The 26,745-nt window shown below is 35.3% G+C and overlaps 1 protein-coding gene and 1 pseudogene across 3 annotated transcripts in view; one reads left to right on the forward strand and one right to left on the reverse strand.

The window, feature by feature from the left end:
- LOC141449979 (uncharacterized) overlaps positions 1-26,745 on the reverse strand; it is a 136,918-nt gene that overhangs the window by 61,679 nt on the left and 48,494 nt on the right. The gene's annotated exons all lie outside the window — the stretch shown is intronic.
- On the forward strand, positions 26,623-26,700 carry LOC141450580 (U4 spliceosomal RNA; annotated as a pseudogene).

Below are 26,745 nucleotides of genomic sequence, written 5' to 3' on the forward strand. Positions count from 1 at the left end.
AAGACCAACCAGGAGTCTGAGAGATATCTTGTGAACAAGACCCACAATTATCTTAATCCAAAAGAGCTTTTTTATATTTCCGACAATCCACCAACCTAATTAATTGATGAATGCTTCAAGATGTTCATTACAGAAATATAAAGACTGACAACCTACTACAATCTACAGTATCAATTAAGCGAAGAGTGATGCCTAATTTGGCCAACTTATCGTAACTCCTCGTTTCTATAACTTGTCCAAGAAAGACTAAATTATACCCAACCTATTTACTAACTATAAATTCATGACTAGTACTCCACAACTAAATAGAAACCCACTGGTGACCTTTCAAGGTAATTCTGAGTCTACCATCAGGTGTTTTACTTTTAAATTGGAAGTTTAACAGCTTCTTTTATTATGAAACGTAGACAATACTTAAAGCACTCTACAGAGAAGCTGAAGTAATTCTTAGGCCTTTAGGAAACCACTAATATAATCATTGTACACAGGAAACGGTTTTTAATAAAAGTGCTGATGTAGAATTCGCTTTCCAAGTTAAAAGAAAAATCTTGATTAATCGAATATCAGTATAACTTTGAATTATTTTAATGTAAAAAAGAAAAACTAATGAAAATTGATTAACAAATTTTCTTTTCAAACTGGATGAAAATAGCTTGAAAAATTGAGAAAAATAGGCTGAAATAATTCATAGTAACTTTATTAAATATTCAAAAGCTTTCATAAAACATAAATCAAAATAACCAGACTTAAATTCTTGAGGTGCGTGTTAGAAAAATAATAATATGTAGCCCGCATTCATCGTTTACAATTAACGACTCAACTATCTCAGGGAAATCTGCGGGTAACCACCCGGCACTACACTTGCAGAAACAGTCGATGAGAACCATTCTTAGAAGTTCGAGTATTCACAGAAAGATCTAATTTTTTTTTATCTCAAGATTCACTGCACATTTCTCTGGAATTGTTAGGTATAATAAGTTACTTTTTTCTTCTTGTTTTTTTGTGGTAATTGAAGGCCCCGGAATGTTTTCAGTGACTGGTCTCCGGATCTATGTTCTCTCGTTGCAGACAACACTGTCCACCGCCAGAAGACAGTGTAAGAAGCGCCTACGAAAAGAGAATATGTTCATGTTCTTAATTTAAAAGTGTCTGGCATCCAGAAAAAAATACAAGTAATCACTGAATTTGACTTTATTGCCAGTTTTTTCCAAAATATCTCGGCGGCTTGCATTCTAAACAAATTGAATGTATTAATGGTATTATTCGTTTGCTCAATAATTCATACCTTAAATTGATCTAAACAAAGCTCAATCAACAATTAGCAGAAGCATTCATGAATTAACACATTCAGCAATCAGACTATGAATATGTCCTAGAAACTTATTGCGAAAGTACAATATTTACTTAAGGAATACAAGCGTACAAAATAAGTAGTTACTTAAGTTAGAGTAATAATAAATGATCGCAACAATTGCGTTATTTTCCATGAACAACTCTTAAAATTACACGTTCTTTTGCATTTAAACTAATTAGGTTAAATCATGATTTATTTTAATTGCTTTAGAAAAATAACTATATCAATAATTTACTTCTTGTATAATAGTATAGTGTATAAGTATAAAGCATTACAATAACTATTAGATAAATAGGACACATTTAAATGATTCATCTAGCCCATTATTTGTTTGATTATTTATTGAATTATTAAAAACATTGTAAAATAAGGACTTTAGCTGGCTAATGATGAACATTTCTTAGAGTATCAGCCATTCCCTTTTAACTCAGGTGATGATTGGATAGAAATATTGTAAGCAGAAGACTTTTTTTTTTTATTGGATGGCGTGTTTGAAGAGATCCGACTTTATATTTTATAATAAGAATGTTCATTCACCTATTCTTTATGGCCGATGTTGCAATTCAGCGTTTTAATCACATTATATCGCTGCAGGAGATACATTCATCGTACAGCTAAAGAAAAATCAACGAGTATATTCCGAACACTGAAATTCCAATTATTTATTTATTTTAAAATACAACAACATCAAAAGATCGTCTGATTTATTTTATTTACTAAATGAAAAGTTCCAGAATTTTAATTTGGCATATTAAAAATAAAGGGAGGCTGATTCAGAAGTATTCTGGATGAAATAAGCGCCCAAGTTGTAATGATTTTCTTTCAACTTTGGGTTGTAAATAATATTGTGCGCAATAACCTTATCAAGTTGCCCAAAAAAAGGATTGTAAACTAAGATCCGAGCAAACAGTATTAATTACGGAGGTGGGATCTATCGGCAACTTTATATGGTTCAGAGTTTAGATACGTATGTTGTGCTTTGAGGTACATGGACAACCAATTTTGAAAAAAACGAAAACATTAACCAAACTTCAAGCTTATCTGGTTATTATTGATACTAAATGAATAAACAAAGATAATTGGAAAATATGATTCGAAAAGCGTCCATGATTTCCTAAAAACGCTAATTCTTCAACAATAATCAGAATTTCTAACTGAACAATTTATGTTTAGCATGTTCCCGTAGATATGTGGAATTTATTTCAGAGTCCATAAAACCCCCAAAAAACTGAATGTTATCTTCCTCGTTTTTTTGTGAGGAAAAAAAAAGATTTCTGCACAGAATGCCTGAAAATAAATTAAGTATAAGGAGTAATGATGAATTGATAAACGTAAACACAGCTGTGAGATTTAGTTAGATTTGATTAGAAAAGTGAAAGTAAGAAGATTGGGATTGTCCAGGGCGTTTTGATCAAAATCAACAAAAAGAGGTCAGAGTAAAAATTGTTCTGGATGAGCGATCAGAAGAAAGAATTTGTCAGGCCGAACAAAAGAAAGCTGGATGTTAAAAAGACGTTCGGGAGCAGAACATGAAGACGCTGAAGAATTACTGTCCAGAACAAAGCAGAGCGCAAAAGAGCTGTTTCCAAGGACTACACTTCTTCAAGGGGCTGTAGTACCTGTAATTAATGTCACTATGATTGAAGTACCATCTTAAACCACAGCATCTATTTAGACTACAGATTAAGCCCGATTAACAACTACTGCCCATGATCGTGTTTCATTTTAAGCACTAATGCTCGGAGGACATACATCAGTTATACTGATATTCGAACAATCAAGATTTTTCTTTTAACTTGGAAAGCGAATTCTACATCAGCACTTTTATTTAGAACCGTTTCCTGTGTACAATGATTATATTAGTGGTTTCCTAAAGACCTAAGAATTACTAGTACCTCAGCTTCTCTGTAAAGTGTTTTAAGTATTGTTTACGTTTCATAATTAAAGAAGCTGTTAAACTTCCAATTTTCAAAAGTAAAACACCTGACGGTAGACTCAGAATTTCCTTAAAGGTCTCCAGTGGGTTTCTATTTAGTCGTGGAATACTAGTCTTGTATTTATAGTTAGTATTTACTAAACCTATTTAGGTTGGGTGTAATTTAGTCTTTCTTGGACAAGTTATAGAAACGAGTAGTTACGATAAGTTGGCCAAATTAGGCATCACTCTTCGCTTAATTGGTATTGTAGATTGTAGTAGGTTGTCAGTCTTTATATTTCTGTAATGAACATCTTGAAGCATTCATCAATTAATTAGGTTGGTGGATTGTCGGAAATATAAAAAAGCTCTTTTGGATTAAGATAATTGTGGGTCTTGTTCACAAGATATCTCTCAGACTCCTGGTTGGTCTTAAACTGACAATTCTAGTTTAAGCAGACATCTCTACATGATTTTGCTCAGAATAGTATCCTTTATTATATAGTTGGCGAGTTAGAAGGAGAACAAAATAAACATCCATTCATATTGTTTGGAATTCTGACTTTTTCCACTGGTTTTTGAACTTATATTATAAATTAAGGACGACCCAGTCTGTAACATCCAGCCCTGCTCTAGTTACTGGTTATTTGAGTTTAAAAATCACCTCGTTCTGTGAACCTAGGCCAAAATTCCGACTTTTTCCACTGTTTTTTGAACTTATATTATGAACTAAGGACGACCCAGTCTGTAACATCCAGCCCTGCTCTAGTTACTGGTTATTTGAGTTTAAAAATCACTTCGTTTGGTGAACCTAGGCCAAAATTCTGACTTTTTCCACTGTTTTTTGAACTTATATTATGAAATAAGCACGACCCAGTCTGTAACATCCAGCCCTGCTCTAGTTACTGGTTATTTGAGTTTAAAAATCACTTCGTTCTGTAAACCTAGGCCAAAATTCTGACATTTTCCACTGTTTTTTGAATTTATATTACGAAGTAAGGACGACCCAGTCTGTAACATCCAGTCCTGCTCTAGTTACCGGTTATTTGAGTTTAAAAATCACTTCGTTCTGTGAACCTAGGCCAGAATTCCGACTTTTTCCACTGTTTTTGCACTTATATTATGAATTAAGGAAGGCTCAGTTTTGTAACATCCAGCCCTGCTCTAGTTACTGGTTATTTGAGTTTAAAAATCACTTCGTTCTGTGAACCTAGGCCGGAATTCCGACTTTTTCCACTGTTTTATGAACTTATATTGCTTCTACGATGTCACAGAATTAGGAACAACATAACACGAGAGTATTGCTTTTCAAATTAATCTTGATTCTGCAAAAAAACTCTTCTGTACTAAACAGCATCCTGTAACTATGATCTTTCCTTTTTAGTAAACATTCCATGTTTGATAGCAACTGGACTAATAGCTGCGCGAAGAGAGCATACATAAGATTTTAGTCTATCTAGACTAAAGATATTTGATAACAAAAACTAAATAGAAAGTAAGGTATAACTAATAGAATCAATTTACAATAGTAACAAAAATAATTGAAAAAGTACGACAAATTGTGGTGATTTAAATGAATTACTATTCTAAATAAATATTAATCACGGAATATATTTTTCTTTTAATACTTTAATCAATATTAATTGTTTCCTTTTTCCCCTTCTCTTAAAGGATTAAGAATATTGAAATAAGAAAAAGAAGAAAAAAAAATCCGGGTTAAATAGAAAGGAATGGTAATGGAGAAAAAGGAAGGATGATAAATGAGTAGCTAAAGATCTAGACAGATCTATACATTTCCAAACAGGAAGGTAATCTAGATTTATCGCTGTGTTGGAAAACGAACCAAAAATAGAAATAAAAGTAAAAAGTAGAAATAAAAAAAAAATAACGGATATTCAGTCTCCATACATTAGGTTTAACGAAGTATCTTTTCTCTTCTTCAGCTTCTTCCTGATTAATATTGATTTATTACCGCATTCTGTAGAAAGAGAATCTTTAATTCTATTCTTCCTGTAAATCTATCAAAGTATGAATCTGCTTAGAGGAATAGTTCATAAGCAAATTAATTCAGAAACTGTACAAGAATTATTTAAAATTGTTTGCCCTAAAATATGTGATAAAATACCAATTTCTTGTAACCAATTGTCCATCTATTTATTTTGCTTTCTGATTCATTGATCTATAAAGTAAGAAAGAATATGATCAAGTCTCTCAAGTCGAAAGCTTTGCAAAGAAAGTAATAATAATTATGACTGAAATTCGTAAAAAATTTCTTGATGGAACATATTTATAGTAACAGAAAATTACTTCATGTAATTATGGATTATGATTAAAGCGGTCTACACATGTCAACCGCTTATTCTTCAAGAGATTGATTGGCGGTACAACCCGTCAGTCTGATTCAAGTGGTTTATGGCTTACTTAATGAGATCCCAGGTGCCACAGTAGCCGGGCGGTTAGAGGCGAGACCTGCAAAACTAATATGCATTGTGATACTGGGTTCGATTCCCCGGTTTTAGGCCTTGGATTTTATTTAAAGGTTAATATGAGAACTTTACAGTAAAAAATGTTCGCCAGTCGCCTCCGTCCACGACACCTAATTGGTTAGTTGGACGTAAAGCCCCGCCTGAAAAAAATAGGCGATTACTTTACTTTACTTAATGAGCTTCCTGCAATCAGCTCTCTTCTGTGTAGCCACTGTCCAACTTCCCAACTCCCAGCAGGCTTTTTACATCAGCCAAAAAAGACCATAATGCCCATCTCTCAACCATGGTCTACCTATAGCTCCCTTCCTGGGAATCTCAGAAGCTTCTTCTATTCTGCACAGGTGGAAATATCTAGCTTCGGCAAAGCGTTCATATATTTCTCTGTCTAATCTGCTTCAACAGTCTGATTCTTCCTTTTACCGCATAAAATGTTTCTTTCTTTTAAAAGTAAACCAGCTCCTTCTCATCTTTCTTTTGATATGGTTCATGCAAGAGAGGCATAAAGTAAGGACTGTGTGAATCAGTGTTTTGAACAGCTGGGTTTACGTTTTTCAATCAGCTTCTCTTGCTTTTTAGATTATAAACAAACCAAAATAACTTTCATTGGGAATTTTGAATATTACAATACATAAAAAGATTGATTTAAATAAAGAGTACTTACATGCTACCATTGAAATGAAACTGCTACATACCTGAAACAATAAACATATTATATTACAGATGGAACGGTTTTAATGAAGCTGTACAGTAATAAAACGAGATATTTCTTAAAAAGTCATTACATTGAGGGGCGGTTCTCGAAGGCGCTCTTACCCCTGAACCGACTTACATCCTATCTGGCGAAATACTTACTCCCTCAACTTGTTTTCTCTTTCTTACTTACAAGGATTACAATTATACTTAGCAGACGCAGAAAATGTACACCATATAAACAAAAAAAGGATTATTACAAATTTCAGGCTATCATTTATGGATTGGCTCTACTTTGACAAAGATGCGCCCACTCTGGGTCCGCCATCCTCTTAAGATACCACAGCAGTTAATTTTTGAAAAGAAAATGCTCAGATTCCTTAAAAATTAATATTTTCCAGCAAAGTATTTTGAATAAAATATCCAGGGTTTACAAGTGAAAGAAATCTTGCTTCCAAAAAAAAATCAGGGATCTCTTTATTATTGCACATCCGGTTTAACTTTTTTCTTTTTTTAAAAAACTAGATATATTAGTAGCTGTCCAACCAGTCGATAGTGGCAACGTTTTTTAGCTGAATCGCCAGCCTCCTTAGACTATCTTTTGTTCTATCATTAATATAACTCGTTCTTTGTTATTAAGCTAGTTTAAACGCCTACTTTGAAAGATATGTATTTCACTGTTTATGGCTTATTGGTCGCCTTTCTTTATTTCATTCTACATAATAGCAGATAAGATCTTTTTTGGTAGAATTTTAAACCTAAAACATAACAGATCAGAAGATATTTCTTGGCTATGTAAAAGTTTGTTGGATAAATGCTCATGAAATGTTGTAAGTATTAACAAACTAAACTGGACATGATTTCATTCAATCGATAGAAGATGAGTCTAGAAATAGGAACCTGTTACGTTTTTATTTTGTTTAAAGTAAGTCTTCTGGAATTGGAATTGAAATAAATTAGGGTTTACTTTTAAAACTAATTATTTTCTTTTGAATCATTACAAAGTAAAAGAGAGTCCAATTCTGACAAAATGCTTCGTTTTTTTTTCCTCTAAATTTCTTTAACAGAATCAGCTTTTTCTGCTTTAAATCAGTGCGAAACTTTGAGCAAACTCCTTTAGTAATAAGCACAAAGCTCATCATACTCGTAACATAGGAATGTAGAGTTTGAGCTTTTAACGATTTTCAAGCTTTGTAAATTTTCTGTTCACACACAAATATGTTTACAGACGTACATTCAAGTTCAAATTAAGCGTCTTCTAGGAAATTTCTGCTGTTTTCTTTCATAATCAGTGGACTTCAGTATTGCATTTACGGCGATTACTCAGTTTTGGAAGTTTGACAAGAAACGCAATACTTAGAAGAAGTTAGAAGTAGTAAAACTTGGAAATTTTTGAAAATTAAATCGTAATTCAAGAACAAAGAAAACCTACTTGTTTTCACAAAATCCAATACATTGTTTCACTTTAAAGTTTCTTTTTGAATTTGTCTTTAAAATTTAGCCATTGGTCATATAAAGGATGTACATCTAAATAAATGAACTCCAACGATTTTCAGGTAAACAGGTGGAGATATAAGTCATGTAAGGCAGTCATTCATGGTCATCTAATCTAAGAAGCGATAATCATCTATCCCGAATGGGACTGACCTTGCTGAAATCTTTGGGTTTGGGCGACCATTAAATGATTCCATGAAAGGAACCAAGCCAAATTGTGAAGTGAGAGAGATATAAGTCTGAACTTTACACCAAATATGGGAAAAAGTTAACAAATCCTATAAACACAAAACTGAAATTGTTTGCTGATGAAGTTAAATTTAACTACCTGAAAAGGTGAAATGCTAGAAATCTCGTTTGACTTCTGTCAGTAAATATTTAAGTGACTACAGTTACTAAGCAGTACATATTTACATATAAATGATATTAATAAAAATAAAACTAATACTCACTTGAAACAAAACATAGTAATGTAGTTCACTGACAGTTACATAATTAAAAACCTTAAACTATTTAATGACTTTTTAAATATTTAAAATAAGAAAATAAAAAACTGTTTGAGAATAAAAGAAGAAGGAAGGAACATTGGAATTGTTTGTGTGGTTATTAGAGCTGCATAATATCTAGATAAAATGGATGTTTCATCAGGAGATAAAGCAGACGGTACTACTTTAGTATGCAGATGCGTTGTTAAAGGCTCTTGAATGGCAGGTCGACGGCCGCCACTCGATCTACCTTATAATTTGGATCTTAAGATGAATGTTATGTTCTTAGAATGGTGGATACTAACTTTGAATATTTCAATGAAATTATACATTTTTTTTTCTTCTTCTTTTTTCTGAAATGTGTTACGTACACACGCTGTAAAATGTGAAAGAATCGAATTGGATTAACTATGTGCTATGTTATTCCGTAAATCAGAGACAAATAGTTAATGGTTTTTAACATCTCACAATATTATTTATCATTAAAATCTTGATGGTATCAAGTGGAATGAAATCTGGAAGATTCACTAAGTAGTAATTCTCTAAATTGAATCATTGAAGAGCAAGATTTTACTATTTAGAGAATTCAATTCATTGTAATGGACCAAGACAATGTCCACAAATAGTAAGAGAAGAAGACCTGCAAAGCTAATACGCATTGTGGTACTGGGTTCGATTCCCGGTTTTGGCCTTGGATTTTATTTAATGGTTAATATAGTAAAGTATGAGTATGTTTGCTAGTCGCCTCCATCCATGACACCTAATTGGTAGTTGGACGTTAAGCCCCGCCTGAAAAAATAGGCGATTACTTACTTAGAGAAGAAGATCTCTCTCACTTTTTGTCTCTCTCCCCTAGAAGTAAGTGGAGGTCGAAACCTACCTGCAATCTGCCCAAGTAACTGGCATTCTATGGAGCTGATTGTCCAGGAAAAGACAACTCTAAACTGAGTTTAGACATAACAAAAGTGATAAACAATCCCCACTTATAGCTTACTTTTTGTCGTCATAAAAATCTACATTCTGCATTTTGGTGGTATAATAAAATTTTAAAACTACGTTTGACTGATGCAGCCATTTCTCTTCTTAGTAAATTATTATCATTTAGACTTATAATTAAAAAAAAAAATCTTAATTATGAGAAACCTTTTTTATGTTCTCCAGAAGCTGTAAATGTGCATACATCAAGTTTATCACTTAACAAGTGAATGCAAATCTAACTACAAACATATGTTGTTACTCGCTGTAGAAATTGCTTCCACGCAAAGATAACAATTTTATCTCTACTGTTTTCAGAGATGTAAAAATATCTATAAATAAAACACATTGCTTTTATAAATTAGATAAAAATACAAAAAAAAAAGAATGTTGAAAAAAAGAACGAAAATATAATAAGATAGGCGACGACTTCAAAGTGTATTGCACTTCCTTCGTATGACATCATCAGCTCTAAAGAAATATTGACAGATATTTTATAATTTATTCTTTTAAACATTTGCCAATACAATCTGAGAAATTTGCAGGAAGCATTAGCGCTGAAAATGGCCAATTCTTGTTGTCTACATTTGTGCACGAAAAAAAGTCAATATATGGGAGCCACATTAGGACATAGAACACAGAGGATTGGTCTTTGATTTGACTTCCTTTCAACCTCATGACCTCTCGGCTATTGACCTAGTTTCTCAGCAATAGGTTCTTACTGTTACGTGATTTTGAATAAAAATAAAAATGGAATGATGAGGTTTCGAACATACACTTCTTCCCCTTAATGAACAAAACATCATAGAACAAGACACCGGACCCGAGAAGGGAAATAATTCTGTAAATCCCACTTCTCCAGAAAGAAGAACGACACAAACCAAGAGATTTGACCCTATTAGCAATGGGGAGAATTGAGACCCCAAGGGGCAGTGCACACATGTGGTCGCCCCACACACCAGAGGGGCGTGCTTCCCCCACAGGCTTGGTGTTTCATTCTTCTTGTAATACCATTTTATGTAACTTTAAAAGAAACAACTTTTATTTAGCGAACTTGCTGCTGAAGCTCTAATTTATGTCTTGTATACATATCGCTAATTAGCGCTACTAACTTTTATGTACTTATGTTAGCTCTACACTTGTTGGACTTCCCTCTTCCCCTTTCGTTTACGCTAACTTCTTCTTTATTGCCCTTCTCAAGTCTTTCTACTTTTTCAGGCCATTCACATTTTTATTTGTTTGGTACATTAGAATAATTACACTTTTAATGAGCTACTGCATTGCTTGTTACCATGTTCAACTACTACCAACAACATCTCTACCTTCATCTTCTGAACGTTAATACTATTTTAATGGCTGTTTCTACTTTCACCCTCACCCTTCTCGTAAGTAGAAATGTTGCAATTGTGCAGATTTCTATGGTGTTTTCACTGGAAAAGCGCAGAAAATTTTTGGAATAAACACTTAACACAAACTTCTCTAACTAAAATCTTCCATCAACATTTCCTTCAAAGTTTAAACTTTTAAATAAAACTTAGTCAGCCTTAATGGAAGACTTAAATTTATTAATTATAAAATCATTTAGCGGAGAACTTTTAAAGAAAAAGGGATTCACTGGAAACTTCTTTCCTTAAATTCAATTTTCTTGTGAACAAAAATCATAAAAATTTGTTTCTGATGAAACAGTACTGTAGGGAAGATATATTGGAAATATAGGCAAATCATCTGAAATGTCCGGAATTGGAGAGATGGTCCTCAATTCTAAATATAATCCTTTATTTCGCATTTAATACCAATAGATAATGCACTCATTATTAGCAGCAGATCTAAAATTAGACGACAAAGTTTTATATTACTTTTACGAAGTATTACGTAAATTAATATTATTATATTTAAGTAGGTAGGAACTACAGTTTTTACACTTTTTAAGATGAATTTAGATAGTTCAACACTTTATATTACTACTTTTTTTTATCATCAAAAACTTAAGAATGCTTGGAAGCCAAAAACAAATATGTGATCAAAAACTATAACGTCTTTTATTTTTTATTTTTCTTATAAACAGTGAAGTCGTGAAGAATTCTGATAAAAATCCCATAGTTTCTGAATGAACTAAAAAGAGATAACGAGATTCCATTATCGTAGTTGTAAAAAGCCATTCACAAACTACTTTCCAATCTCAACCATGTATGCATCTATTTACTGGAGCCGAATGGAACATCCGGTAATTAGACAGGTTAGGAGGGTAGTAAAATAGGGGACTGAAGGGCCTTTGGCCCCTATTAGGGTGGGCGCTAACACTTTGAGGTCTTTCATTACATTCCTAAGGACTGTTCCACTAGTAGGTATAGGAACCTCTCAAGGGCATTCCCCTCATCTAACTGGCGTTCCTTACAACTTCATTCATAGTTAAACTCTACAAAAAAAAATTAGTTGGTGCAGTTCCCTAACATTACTTAAGGTCATTCCCTTTCTAATACAAGTTTAATTCTTGGAGAACTTTGATTTATTTAAAAATTTATAATTATTATTTTCTCTACGGCTTGCGCCATGTTTTTCTGATTAAATGATGGTAGTTGGAAAGCCACAAAGTGCTGCTTAGATCCTCCATAATTGCAAGAATTTCGTCTTACCTTTTTCTTCTTTGCAGGTAAAATATTTTAGCATATCAAGACACTATTTCTACGAGAAAAGGCGTGTGTTCCCCGTTACCAATGAATTTTTCCTATTTAAGAAAAATTTCTTTGTACTTTTTATTTCTAGCAAATATGTGACCCTCTCTAAAAGTCATTCAACCTAGGTTTAATAAGGAACATCGACGACAATACAAGAAAAATAGCATATTAAAAATAAACGGACGTAGAGCCTAAACAGGAGAGTATAATTCAACTCCTTCGGTAAGAAGGTTCGTTCACATTACTTCTGATATCAAAGAGTTACGAAGCGGGAGACCCAGCCTAAGTCTAGGAAGAGAAGCTGGCCAAAAGAAAGAAGTCTTAAGAGGTGAACATCAAGGAAAGTTTCAACGGAAGAGATAAGAATAGGGAAGGAAGAGGATACAGAAGCTGGATGTAAAAGAGAAACGGAAATCGAAGCTTAAACAAGAATAACACTTTCGGAGTGAAGCAAAATCAAAACTCGTTGCCCAGCAGAACTTTAAAATTCAGTTTTCTGGGAAATGTATCAGTTCTATATGTATGAAATGAGAATAGCTAATTTTAAGTAATTCTTTAGAGCTGTTTTTTTAAAAAAAATAAGTGAAAAATCATTTCAACAAGATGTAAATTCTGCGATTTTCTAGCTTCGAATTGTGCTTTGAAACACAATGATTATTTAGTGTTCCCTTTTTTTCGTGTTCCTGCTACTCCAAAATTTGTATTTCTGGATGCTAAGTATCTTAGAATCGAAAATTGCAAGTTTGATTGAAGAATATTGATGCAGTAATTATTTCACAAATAACTTCATTAATCTTGCTGACCTGTAGAGCTGTTTTTATTTACAGGTGTCAAAAACCATGACTTTCAAATTAACTTGAATTTACGTGCTTCTTCTACAAATAATGTTTCATATAAAATGAGAATCTGCTTTAGTAGTTTTTTTTTTAATCGAAAAACTTAAATAGACTGAAGCTGTAAGAAAAAACGACGGCTCTAATCAGGAAGTTTAGATCATAAAGTTGACTGATTGTCGCAGGAAACCAGAAAACTGCGTAAAAGAAGTTGTAAAAAAACAGGATAAATCCAGTGTAACTAACATTTAATCTTTTCTAAGACTGGGAAATTTATTTTTTTCGCAATAACCCAGCCTTTTTATTCCTTCTTTTTATTCACTACAGTATACAAAATCATAGGATTAAACAACAAAGGGATGAAAGTCAATAACTAGGGAAATCAGAGTTGCTAATCATTCTTTCCAGCAAATATACATATAGGGGACTAAATTTCCTCAGTTGCATTGATTTTCAATTGATATATGATTAAATGCAGTTTCTACATTTAAGTATCCTTTCTCTTCCACATATAAAAATACTAACTCTCTCATTCAAATATTCACAATCTGAGAGAATGAATGAAAAAAATTCAGGAAGTTTAAAAATTACATTTCCGTCGGGTATCACCGGAAAATTAAATAAATAACTACAGGAAAGAATTATTACTTGAATATTATTCACAGTTGTCATTCAATTTTTTGTTCCTTCGAAATCGATAATTTGATATCCTCTACAGATTTCCAGCTACTTGTAATTGGATTCAATATTTTTAATTTCTTCCATCAATCTGGAAAATATTAATTGACTTTAAACAATTGTTTTATAACCATATTTCATATTTAGTAATGAGATAAAGAAACCGCTGAAATTCACATAATGCTTTTAAAGAGAATCTAAGTAATTTTTTTTTGTCTATCCATCTTAGTTCTGCCGGGAAAGTTCCCAAGATTTCCACGGGCAGTTCTACACAATAGTTAGTTATCTTTAACATCTTCTTGGTTATCTCTGCTGGTGAAAGCTTTCATTCATTACGATAGGAAAAATATGAAACTGTGAGCTAGTTTGGCGAGAAAAAGAGTGATTTCCGCTTCGTACATAAATAAATAGGACGGTAGTAAATGTTACAAATGGGGTTGACCTTCTTCTACACTTCTATTGCTAAAAATGAAGGAAAAGTAAGAAACTGTGAGCTGGTTTGGCGAGGAAAAGAGTGATTTCCACTTCGAACATGAATAAATAGGACGGTAGTAAATGTTACAAATGGGGTTGACCTTCTTCTATACTTCTATTGCCAAAAATGAAGGAAAAGTACGAAACTGGGAGCTAGTTTGGCGAGGAAAAGAGTGATTTCCGCTTCGTACATGAATAAACAGGATGGTGGTAAATGTTACAAATGGGGTTGGCCCTTTTCTAAACTACTATTGCTAAAAATGAAGGAAAAGTACGAAACTGGGAGCTAGTTTGGCGAGGAAAAGAGTGATTTCCGCTTCGTACATGAATAAACAGGGCGGTGGTAAATGTTACAAATGTGGCTGGCCCTTTTCTATACTTCTATTGCTAAAAATGAAGGAAAAGTAAGAAATTGGGAGCTAGTTTGGCGAGGAAAAGAGTGATTTCCACTTCGAACATGAATAAACAGGACGGTAGTAAATGTTACAAATGGGGTTGACCTTCTTCTATACTTCTATTGCTAAAAATGAAGGAAAAGTAAGAAACTGTGAGCTGGTTTGGCGAGGAAAAGAGTGATTTCCACTTTGAACATGAATAAACAGGGCGGTGGTAAATGTTACAAATGTGGTTGGCCCTTTTCTATACTTCTATTGCTAAAAATGAAGGAAAAGTACGAAACTGGGAGCTAGTTTGGCGAGGAAAAGAGTGATTTCCGCTTCGTACATGAATAAACAGGACGGTGGTAAATGTTACAAATGGGGCTGGCCCTTTTTTATACTTCTATTGCTAAAAATGAAGGAAAAGTAAGAAACTGTGAGCTGGTTTGGCGAGGAAAAGAGTGATTTCCACTTCGAATATGAATAAACAGGACGGCAGTAAATGTTACAAATGGGGTTGACCTTCTTCTATACTTCTATTGCCAAAAATGAAGGAAAAGTAAGAAACTGTGAGCTGGTTTGGCGAGGAAAAGAGTGATTTCCACTTCGAACATGAATAAACAGGATGGTAGTAAATGTTACAAATGGGGTTAGCCCTTTTCTACACTTCTATTGCTAAAAATGAAGGAAAAGTACGAAACTGGGAGCTAGTTTGGCGAGGAAAAGAGTGATTTCCGCTTCGTTCATGAATAAACAGGACGGTGGTAAATGTTACAAATGGGGCTGGCCCTTTTCTATACTTCTATTGCTAAAAATGAAGGAAAAGTACGAAACTGTGAGCTGGTTTGGCGAGGAAAAGAGTGATTTCAGCTTCGTACATGAATAAACAGGACGGTGGTAAATGTTACAAATGGGGCTGGCCCTTTTCTATACTTCTATTGCTAAAAATGAAGGAAAAGTACGAAACTGGGAGCTAGTTTGGCGAGGAAAAGAGTGATTTCCACTTCGAACATGAATAAACAGGGCGGTGGTAAATGTTACAAATGGGGCTGGCCCTTTTCTATACTTCTATTGCTAAAAATGAAGGAAAAGTACGAAACTGTGAGCTGGTTTGGCGAGGAAAAGAGTGATTTCTGCTTCGTACATGAATAAACAGGACGGTAGTAAATGTTACAAATGGGGTTGACCTTCTTCTATACTTCTATTGCTAAAAATGAAGGAAAAGTAAGAAACTGTGAGCTGGTTTGGCGAGGAAAAGAGTGATTTCCACTTTGAACATGAATAAACAGGGCGGTGGTAAATGTTACAAATGTGGTTGGCCCTTTTCTATACTTCTATTGCTAAAAATGAAGGAAATGTACGAAACTGGGAGCTAGTTTGGCGAGGAAAAGAGTGATTTCCGCTTCGTACATGAATAAACAGGACGGTGGTAAATGTTACAAATGGGGCTGGCCCTTTTTTATACTTCTGTTTCTAAAAATGAAGGAAAAGTACGAAACTGGGAGCTAGTTTGGCGAGGAAAACAGTGATTTCCGCTTCGTTCATGAATAAACAGGATTGTAGTAAATGTTACAAATGGAGTTGGCCCTTTTTTATACTTCTATTGCTAAAAATGAAGGAAAAGTACGAAACTGGGAGCTAGTTTGGCGAGGAAAAGAGTGATTTCCACTTCGAACATGAATAAACAGGGCGGTGGTAAATGTTACAAATGGGGCTGGCCCTTTTCTATACTTCTATTGCTAAAAATGAAGGAAAAGTACGAAACTGGGAGCTAGTTTGGCGAGGAAAAGAGTGATTTCCACTTCGAACATGAATAAACAGGGCGGTGGTAAATGTTACAAATGGGGCTGGCCCTTTTCTATACTTCTATTGCTAAAAATGAAGGAAAAGTACGAAACTGGGAGCTAGTTTGGCGAGGAAAAGAGTGATTTCCACTTCGAACATGAATAAACAGGGCGGTGGTAAATGTTACAAATGGGGCTGGCCCTTTTCTATACTTCTATTGCTAAAAATGAAGGAAAAGTACGAAACTGTGAGCTGGTTTGGCGAGGAAAAGAGTGATTTCTGCTTCGTACATGAATAAACAGGACGGTAGTAAATGTTACAAATGGGGTTGACCTTCTTCTATACTTCTATTGCTAAAAATGAAGGAAAAGTAAGAAACTGTGAGCTGGTTTGGCGAGGAAAAGAGTGATTTCCACTTTCAACATGAATAAACAGGGCGGTGGTAAATGTTACAAATGTGGTTGGCCCTTTTCTATACTTCTATTGCTAAAAATGAAGGAAATGTACGAAACTGGGAGCTAGTTTGGCGAGGAAAAGAGTGATTTCCGCTTCGTACATGAATAAACAGGACGGTGGTAAATGTTACAAATGGGGCTGGCCCTTTTTTATACTTCTGTTTCTAAAAATGAAGGAAAAGTACGAAACTGGGAGCTAGTTTGGCGAGGAAAACAGTGATTTCCGCTTCGTTCATGAATAAACAGGATTGTAGTAAATGTTACAAATGGAGTTGGCCCTTTTTTATACTTCTATTGCTAAAAATGAAGGAAAAGTACGAAACTGGGAGCTAGTTTGGCGAGGAAAAGAGTGATTTCCACTTCGAACATGAATAAACAGGGCGGTGGTAAATGTTACAAATGGGGCTGGCCCTTTTCTATACTTCTATTGCTAAAAATGAAGGAAAAGTACGAAACTGGGAGCTAGTTTGGCGAGGAAAAGAGTGATTTCCACTTCGAACATGAATAAACAGGGCGGTGGTAAATGTTACAAATGGGGCTGGCCCTTTTCTATACTTCTATTGCTAAAAATGAAGGAAAAGTAAGAAACTGTGAGCTGGTTTGGCGAGGAAAAGAGTGATTTCCACTTCGAATATGAATAAACAGGACGGTAGTAAATGTTACAAATGGGGTTGACCTTCTTCTATACTTCTATTGCCAAAAATGAAGGAAAAGTAAGAAACTGTGAGCTGGTTTGGCGAGGAAAAGAGTGATTTCCACTTCGAACATGAATAAACAGGATGGTAGTAAATGTTACAAATGGGGTTAGCCCTTTTCTACACTTCTATTGCTAAAAATGAAGGAAAAGTACGAAACTGGGAGCTTGTTTGGCGAGGAAAAGAGTGATTTCCGCTTCGTTCATGAATAAACAGGACGGTGGTAAATGTTACAAATGGGGCTGGCCCTTTTCTATACTTCTATTGCTAAAAATGAAGGAAAAGTACGAAACTGTGAGCTGGTTTGGCGAGGAAAAGAGTGATTTCAGCTTCGTACATGAATAAACAGGACGGTGGTAAATGTTACAAATGGGGCTGGCCCTTTTCTATACTTCTATTGCTAAAAATGAAGGAAAAGTACGAAACTGGGAGCTAGTTTGGCGAGGAAAAGAGTGATTTCCACTTCGAACATGAATAAACAGAGCGGTGGTAAATGTTACAAATGGGGCTGGCCCTTTTCTATACTTCTATTGCTAAAAATGAAGGAAAAGTACGAAACTGTGAGCTGGTTTGGCGAGGAAAAGAGTGATTTCTGCTTCGTACATGAATAAACAGGACGGTGGTAAATGTTACAAATGGGGCTGGCCCTTTTCTAAACTACTATTGCCAAAAATGAAGGAAAAGTACGAAACTGGGAGCTAGTTTGGCGAGGAAAAGAGTGATTTCCGCTTCGTACATGAATAAACAGGGCGGTGGTAAATGTTACAGATGGGGCTGGCTCTTTTCTATACTTCTATTGCTAAAAATGAAGGAAAAGTAAGAAACTGGGAGCTAGTTTGGCGAGGAAAAGAGTGATTTCTGCTTCGTACATGAATAAACAGGATGGTGGTAAATGTTACAAATGGGGTTGGCCCTTTTCTATACTTCTATTGCTAAAAATGAAGGAAAAGTACGAAACTGGGAGCTAGTTTGGCGAGGAAAAGAGTGATTTCCGCTTCGTACATGAATAAACAGGACGGTGGTAAATATTACAAATGGGGCTGGCCCTTTTTTATACTTCTGTTTCTAAAAATGAAGGAAAAGTACGAAACTGGGAGCTAGTTTGGCGAGGAAAACAGTGATTTCCGCTTCGTTCATGAATAAACAGGATTGTAGTAAATGTTACAAATGGAGTTGGCCCTTTTTTATTCTTCTATTGCTAAAAATGAAGGAAAAGTACGAAACTGGGAGCTAGTTTGGCGAGGAAAAGGGTGATTTCCGCTTCGTACATGAATAAACAGGATGGTAGTAAATGTTACAAATGGGGTTGGCCCTTTTTTATACTTCTATTGCTAAAAATGAAGGAAAAGTACGAAACTGGGAGCTAGTTTGGCGAGGAAAAGAGTGATTTCCGCTTCGTACATGAATAAACAGGACGGTGGTAAATGTTACAAATGGGGCTGGCCCTTTTCTATACTTCTATTGCTAAAAATGAAGGAAAAGTACGAAACTGGGAGCTAGTTTGGCGAGGAAAAGAGTGATTTCCACTTCGAACATGAATAAACAGGGCGGTGGTAAATGTTACAAATGGGGTTGGCCCTTTTCTATACTTCTATTGCTAAAAATGAAGGAAAAGTACGAAACTGGGAGCTAGTTTGGCGAGGAAAAGAGTGATTTCCGCTTCGTACATGAATAAACAGGACGGTGGTAAATGTTACAAATGGGGCTGGCCCTTTTTTATACTTCTGTTTCTAAAAATGAAGGAAAAGTACGAAACTGGGAGCTAGTTTGGCGAGGAAAACAGTGATTTCCGCTTCGTTCATGAATAAACAGGATTGTAGTAAATGTTACAAATGGAGTTGGCCCTTTTTTATTCTTCTATTGCTAAAAATGAAGGAAAAGTACGAAACTGGGAGCTAGTTTGGCGAGGAAAAGGGTGATTTCCGCTTCGTACATGAATAAACAGGATGGTAGTAAATGTTACAAATGGGGTTGGCCCTTTTTTATACTTCTATTGCTAAAAATGAAGGAAAAGTACGAAACTGGGAGCTAGTTTGGCGAGGAAAAGAGTGATTTCCGCTTCGTACATGAATAAACAGGACGGTGGTAAATGTTACAAATGGGGCTGGCCCTTTTCTATACTACTATTGCCAAAAATGAAGGAAAAGTACGAAACTGGGAGCTAGTTTGGCGAGGAAAAGAGTGATTTCCACTTCGAACATGAATAAACAGGGCGGTGGTAAATGTTACAAATGGGGCTGGCCCTTTTCTATACTTCTATTGCTAAAAATGAAGGAAAAGTACGAAACTGTGAGCTGGTTTGGCGAGGAAAAGAGTGATTTCTGCTTCGTACATGAATAAACAGGACGGTAGTAAATGTTACAAATGGGGTTGACCTTCTTCTATACTTCTATTGCTAAAAATGAAGGAAAAGTAAGAAACTGTGAGCTGGTTTGGCGAGGAAAAGAGTGATTTCCACTTTGAACATGAATAAACAGGGCGGTGGTAAATGTTACAAATGTGGTTGGCCCTTTTCTATACTTCTATTGCTAAAAATGAAGGAAATGTACGAAACTGGGAGCTAGTTTGGCGAGGAAAAGAGTGATTTCCGCTTCGTACATGAATAAACAGGACGGTGGTAAATGTTACAAATGGGGCTGGCCCTTTTTTATACTTCTGTTTCTAAAAATGAAGGAAAAGTACGAAACTGGGAGCTAGTTTGGCGAGGAAAACAGTGATTTCCGCTTCGTTCATGAATAAACAGGATTGTAGTAAATGTTACAAATGGAGTTGGCCCTTTTTTATACTTCTATTGCTAAAAATGAAGGAAAAGTACGAAACTGGGAGCTAGTTTGGCGAGGAAAAGAGTGATTTCCACTTCGAACATGAATAAACAGGGCGGTGGTAAATGTTACAAATGGGGCTGGCCCTTTTCTATACTTCTATTGCTAAAAATGAAGGAAAAGTACGAAACTGGGAGCTAGTTTGGCGAGGAAAAGAGTGATTTCCACTTCGAACATGAATAAACAGGGCGGTGGTAAATGTTACAAATGGGGCTGGCCCTTTTCTATACTTCTATTGCTAAAAATGAAGGAAAAGTAAGAAACTGTGAGCTGGTTTGGCGAGGAAAAGAGTGATTTCCACTTCGAATATGAATAAACAGGACGGTAGTAAATGTTACAAATGGGGTTGACCTTCTTCTATACTTCTATTGCCAAAAATGAAGGAAAAGTAAGAAACTGTGAGCTGGTTTGGCGAGGAAAAGAGTGATTTCCACTTCGAACATGAATAAACAGGATGGTAGTAAATGTTACAAATGGGGTTAGCCCTTTTCTACACTTCTATTGCTAAAAATGAAGGAAAAGTACGAAACTGGGAGCTTGTTTGGCGAGGAAAAGAGTGATTTCCGCTTCGTTCATGAATAAACAGGACGGTGGTAAATGTTACAAATGGGGCTGGCCCTTTTCTATACTTCTATTGCTAAAAATGAAGGAAAAGTACGAAACTGTGAGCTGGTTTGGCGAGGAAAAGAGTGATTTCAGCTTCGTACATGAATAAACAGGACGGTGGTAAATGTTACAAATGGGGCTGGCCCTTTTCTATACTTCTATTGCTAAAAATGAAGGAAAAGTACGAAACTGGGAGCTAGTTTGGCGAGGAAAAGAGTGATTTCCACTTCGAACATGAATAAACAGAGCGGTGGTAAATGTTACAAATGGGGCTGGCCCTTTTCTATACTTCTATTGCTAAAAATGAAGGAAAAGTACGAAACTGTGAGCTGGTTTGGCGAGGAAAAGAGTGATTTCTGCTTCGTACATGAATAAACAGGACGGTGGTAAATGTTACAAATGGGGCTGGCCCTTTTCTAAACTACTATTGCCAAAAATGAAGGAAAAGTACGAAACTGGGAGCTAGTTTGGCGAGGAAAAGAGTGATTTCCGCTTCGTACATGAATAAACAGGGCGGTGGTAAATGTTACAGATGGGGCTGGCTCTTTTCTATACTTCTATTGCTAAAAATGAAGGAAAAGTAAGAAACTGGGAGCTAGTTTGGCGAGGAAAAGAGTGATTTCTGCTTCGTACATGAATAAACAGGATGGTGGTAAATGTTACAAATGGGGTTGGCCCTTTTCTATACTTCTATTGCTAAAAATGAAGGAAAAGTACGAAACTGGGAGCTAGTTTGGCGAGGAAAAGAGTGATTTCCGCTTCGTACATGAATAAACAGGACGGTGGTAAATGTTACAAATGGGGCTGGCCCTTTTTTATACTTCTGTTTCTAAAAATGAAGGAAAAGTACGAAACTGGGAGCTAGTTTGGCGAGGAAAACAGTGATTTCCGCTTCGTTCATGAATAAACAGGATTGTAGTAAATGTTACAAATGGAGTTGGCCCTTTTTTATTCTTCTATTGCTAAAAATGAAGGAAAAGTACGAAACTGGGAGCTAGTTTGGCGAGGAAAAGGGTGATTTCCGCTTCGTACATGAATAAACAGGATGGTAGTAAATGTTACAAATGGGGTTGGCCCTTTTTTATACTTCTATTGCTAAAAATGAAGGAAAAGTACGAAACTGGGAGCTAGTTTGGCGAGGAAATGAGTGATTTCCGCTTCGTACATGAATAAACAGGACGGTGGTAAATGTTACAAATGGGGCTGGCCCTTTTCTATACTTCTATTGCTAAAAATGAAGGAAAAGTACGAAACTGGGAGCTAGTTTGGCGAGGAAAAGAGTGATTTCCGCTTCGTACATGAATAAACAGTGGTATTTGTTACAGATGAGGTTGACCCATTTAAACCAAGAAAAAACTTTGTTTGTCAGCAATTTACAAACTTTTACGGTAGTAGAAACGGAAACCGGATATTAACATAGTTTTATTTGAATTTTGAGTTGCCACTTGTTTCATACAAGTAGGAGAACCTAAAGCACACATGAGAATAGAGGTTACTTAGGGGAATGATCTTGCAACTCCTTTTTTTTTAAAGTTCCAATCAAAAGTACTCATTTTATCACAGTGCACTTACTTATCTAAATTTTAAGATATCTCTTTTTCTTCCATAAAATTTGAAATACCATTAAAAAAAAATCATAAAAACAAAGGATAATCTAATCCATAAGAAGGAATAAACTCGTATGTGACAGGACAATAAATTACACAGAAAAATATCCTGCACAGAAACGTTTATGATAAAAATTGCAGAGGGTAGAAGTCTGGAAGATTAAAGGAATCCCTATCTGAACATTACTATGAACTTTATTACGACTGTTCGGAGAAGTGACAGGAAAGAAGTTGATTGCAGCAAGTCACCATAATCTATCACGAGATAAGGAAGTAATTGGTCAGCGAACGTCTTGCTGATAAACAAAGCTTTTGCCGGCAAATAATTAGCAAATCACAACTTCTTTATCATAATAATTGTTACTTTGTTATCCCTTTTCTATTGCTAACTTGGTAAAAAAAAATTCGGATATAGAGGATCCATCTAAACGAATATATATATATATATATAAAATGAAAACTTAATCAAAAATCTGTACAACAGCATAGCTTAACTTACTAAACGAGGAAGTAAAACAAATTAAGAGTTAAACTAAATTAGATTTCTCTTTGGATTGTTCAGTTTCGTTTCTTCGAAGTTTTATTTCTATTAAATATGGCATTTAATATTAAATTATGTGAATAAGCAACACTGTACTAAAAGTCTAAGAAAGGGGGAGCAAGAAATTCCCAACGGTGGTACTGGGGGGCGGGGAAAAAAACTTATTACATTCGACAAACTCAGTTAAATAGGAAGCAGACAGGTTGGTTGGGCCAGAAAAGGGAAGAAAAGTGTCCTGAGGGATGATAACTCACAAAGTTATTACTAAGAACTGTTCATAACAGTGAATAAAGGAGAGGGTGAATATAAGATGGAGCCATGGCCCCAGGATTGTGTACGTATACCTTGGAAGCACAGGAGAGAAGAGAAATAAGGGCAGTTCGATGTTTCGACAGTAAGGGCGAAGAAGTAGGGCCGTGCGAAGTGATTATTATGTTTACGTTACTTGGTGTGCATTTACATCATGTACTTTATTATTTTGTTTGTTTAAATATGTAACGAATTGTGCTTAAGTAACACGTTGGTTTATGTTTAGGGAAAGGGAATTCAAGCAGAACTCTTTTGGGAGGGCTGTGTTCTAATAACTTCCGTTTGCTACCCTCCATGAATTCTTAAGTATATAGCAACGGATTATCTGGCGTGAAACACTCAGTGAAGCTACTTCGTGTGCAATACATATGCGAGGTATATAAACGTGGTTAGGTGCAAAGAGCAACTATGCACGGTCAGCTCAATAAAACTAGTACAGTGGTACCTCGGTTTTCGAACGACTTAACTTTCGAACAAATCGGTATTCGACCAAGAAATTAGAGAAAATATTGTCCTGAAATTCGAACAAACATTTGGAACTCGATCACCCGAGTTGTTTTTATATTTACACTTTTAGATCTTATTTCTTGTTTAGGTTCATGTTTTTACATAAAATATAAAAATTAGGCCAGTAAAACGGCCTAATATTTCTGGGGCTTAGAAACGAAATAAACTAGTTAACATTATTTCTTATAGGATAAATTGTTTCGGTTCTCGACCGCACTTCCGGAACGTATTGTGATTGAGAACCGACATACCACTGTAACTCAATTGAGTAAGTCAAAGTTACAATTCGCTCAGAAAGTAGCAAAAAAATAGTCAAGAAAGAAGAGCTTTCGATTGATAGACTAAGGTAATCTATTATCTATTTAAAAGTGATAAGTTTATCAAAGTAGTTTTCAATTCTAAGTCGAATTTTTAAGCTTAGGCCCAATACTTTTCTATTGAACCAATCTATTTCTTTATAAAAATAAAAGGATCAGGAATAGGGTCCATTACGATCATTCCTCTCTGTCCAGCAACTTTATTAAATATCCAGCACTAAAATGAATCGTAGCTTCAATATGAACTGGAGCTCTTAGGGAATCGATGATCCAGACCTCCTTTGCTTAAGTTAGAGTCTAAAAACCATTCTTTTAATATAACCATTCTTCTAAAAAGTTAGAGAGACGGCACAGATCCCTCTATAACGTAAATGGCTTCTCAAAGGACAAACTAAAAACATTTTGCTAATGAACTTGCACATCAACTCACAGTATTTTCCAGTGTCAAAGCTATGAAAATCATGCTTCCCTGAAAGAGGATGCTTATCTTAGAGTGTGATTATGTCAAGGGTGTATCTTCCAAGGCAGCAGTCCTATAATGGGAAGCGAAGTGTTTTGGCAACAGTAAGAATTTACGCATCTCTGACGGCTGTACCAGGACTTTCTTTAGAAGGCAAGAGTGCTTACCTAAGTTGGTTAAGGAGTACAGCTAGCTTAGAAAAATCGTACTTTTATAATTTAAAGTGCCTCCTTAAAGTAGGCATTGGGTGTAAGGATGTACTGACACAGGAAATTGGGCCACTCCAATCTACTAGACCAGGTTACAGTGACCAGTTGTTACAGCCTTCTTTAAAACCCACCGTTCCCTGCTTAATTAGCGAAAAAGTCTCAGAAGACGTGGAGGAGAGTGCTGGCACCAGGTTTTCCCCTGAGCGCTAACTCCTCATTCTTCCTAGAGCTTCTCTAGGGAGAATCTGAGCTTAATTGTTTTACCAACAATGGGAGAGCTAAAAAAAAAGTAAGCAGGCTCTGCTGATTGCAGTGAGTACTCATCAGATCTGATTGGAATGCACTTCAATGTACCTTGCTTTAAGAAAACCAAATCAGAGACCAGTACACGTTCCATGGGAATGCATTGGAGCAGCTTTGTATTAACCAGTTACTTGTGATATCAAATTCTCACGGAAAATGTTTAAAATACATAAGTTAGTTAAAATTCTCATTTAGGGGACCATAATGTTCCTATTTACAGTAAGAAAAATGTATAAAAGTTAGCATTCTCTCACAGCAGTAAGAGAAAACAAATATTACAATTGAAAGAGAGCTAAAAGAACTAGTAACTACATGACAGAAGTGATTTTTTTTTTTTACTTATTTTCTTATTTCTAACAGCTTCAATTACAGCCTCAGAAAGCAATATCCTACACATACAGGCACATATGTAATATTTGATGGGAGATGATAACCAGTAATTCAATAATAACATTATAAGAAGAAGTATGGAGGAAGGGAGGAACTGATCGCCGCGCTAATATCACCACCACCGCGAAATCTAACCGCACGATAAAGGAAAGAATGGAAAGATATTAGCATAAGTTGTTTTTTTCTCTTTCTTTCTTTGATTGTAGGTGATTATCAGCCAGTTTTGATTACCGACCCATCATCAAATAATGCTGTGTTCCATCGTAAATAAGAGATGAGCGGTGAAGAGAAACAGAGAGAATGATGATGCTGTTAATACTTCAACACGTAGAAACAATAATTCATAAGCAGTAAAAGAAAGGCTAACTAATAACTGTAGGTAATTATTATTCGTCTATTTATGGACAGCGTTAAAGCGGAAGTAATCATTTTTAAATTTTATGTTAATGTGTTACTTTTTCTTTTGGGAGGGAAAACTGTAAAGACTGGATTGTTCTTTGCTTCCTTTCTCTTACAGTAGAAAAAGGGTGAATCGTGATCGTAATTTTCTGATTTTAATTTTCAACAGAATTATTGTTTTTAATCAACAATTTCTTTACAACATGTTTACATTGATAAAAGGTCGAAAATCATATAAAATCAAATGTTACAGATTCCTGACCTGTCAACTTGAATAAGTTTTAGGAATGCAGTTACCCTTAAAAGAACCAAGTTCTGAAAATATACCGTCTGCGGGTTACCCATAGCAGAGAATTATCACCTCAGTTAAACAACTTTTATTATTCAAAGACAAGACTCGATTCCAAGCTGTTTTGAACTAAATGGAATTTAAAGTAAAGTATAGTAATTGCCTATTTTTTTCAGGCGGGCTTTACGTCCAACTACCAATTAGGTGTCTTGGACGGAGGCGATTAGCAAATATACTTTACTGTAAATTTCTTATATTAACCATTAAATAAAATCCAAGGCCTAAAGACCGGGAATCGAACCCAGTTTCACAATGCATTTAGCTTTGCAGGTCTCGCCTCTTAACCGCTCGGCTATCGTGGCGCCCTGTTGGAATATAATTTTAATCAATTTACTTTTTGGGGGGGATTTCTGGTTAACCCTAAATGTCCGTTTCTTTGATTGCCGTACCAGTAGGGAGATTACAACTTTATTAGTCAATCCTAAATATCAGGACCCTGCGCAGTGGCAATATCGTAACCAATGAAGGTCTCCTGAGGTGCAATTATTACTAGTTGACAACTTTTAAATGGAATTTAAAAAAGGGATCTTCAAGCTGTTAGAAGCTCTGAGAAGA

The sequence above is a fragment of the Rhodnius prolixus genome, unplaced genomic scaffold, assembly GCF_049639745.1.
Source record: "Rhodnius prolixus isolate KJV_2025 unplaced genomic scaffold, Rpr scaffold_2, whole genome shotgun sequence".
NCBI lineage: Eukaryota > Metazoa > Arthropoda > Insecta > Hemiptera > Reduviidae > Rhodnius > Rhodnius prolixus.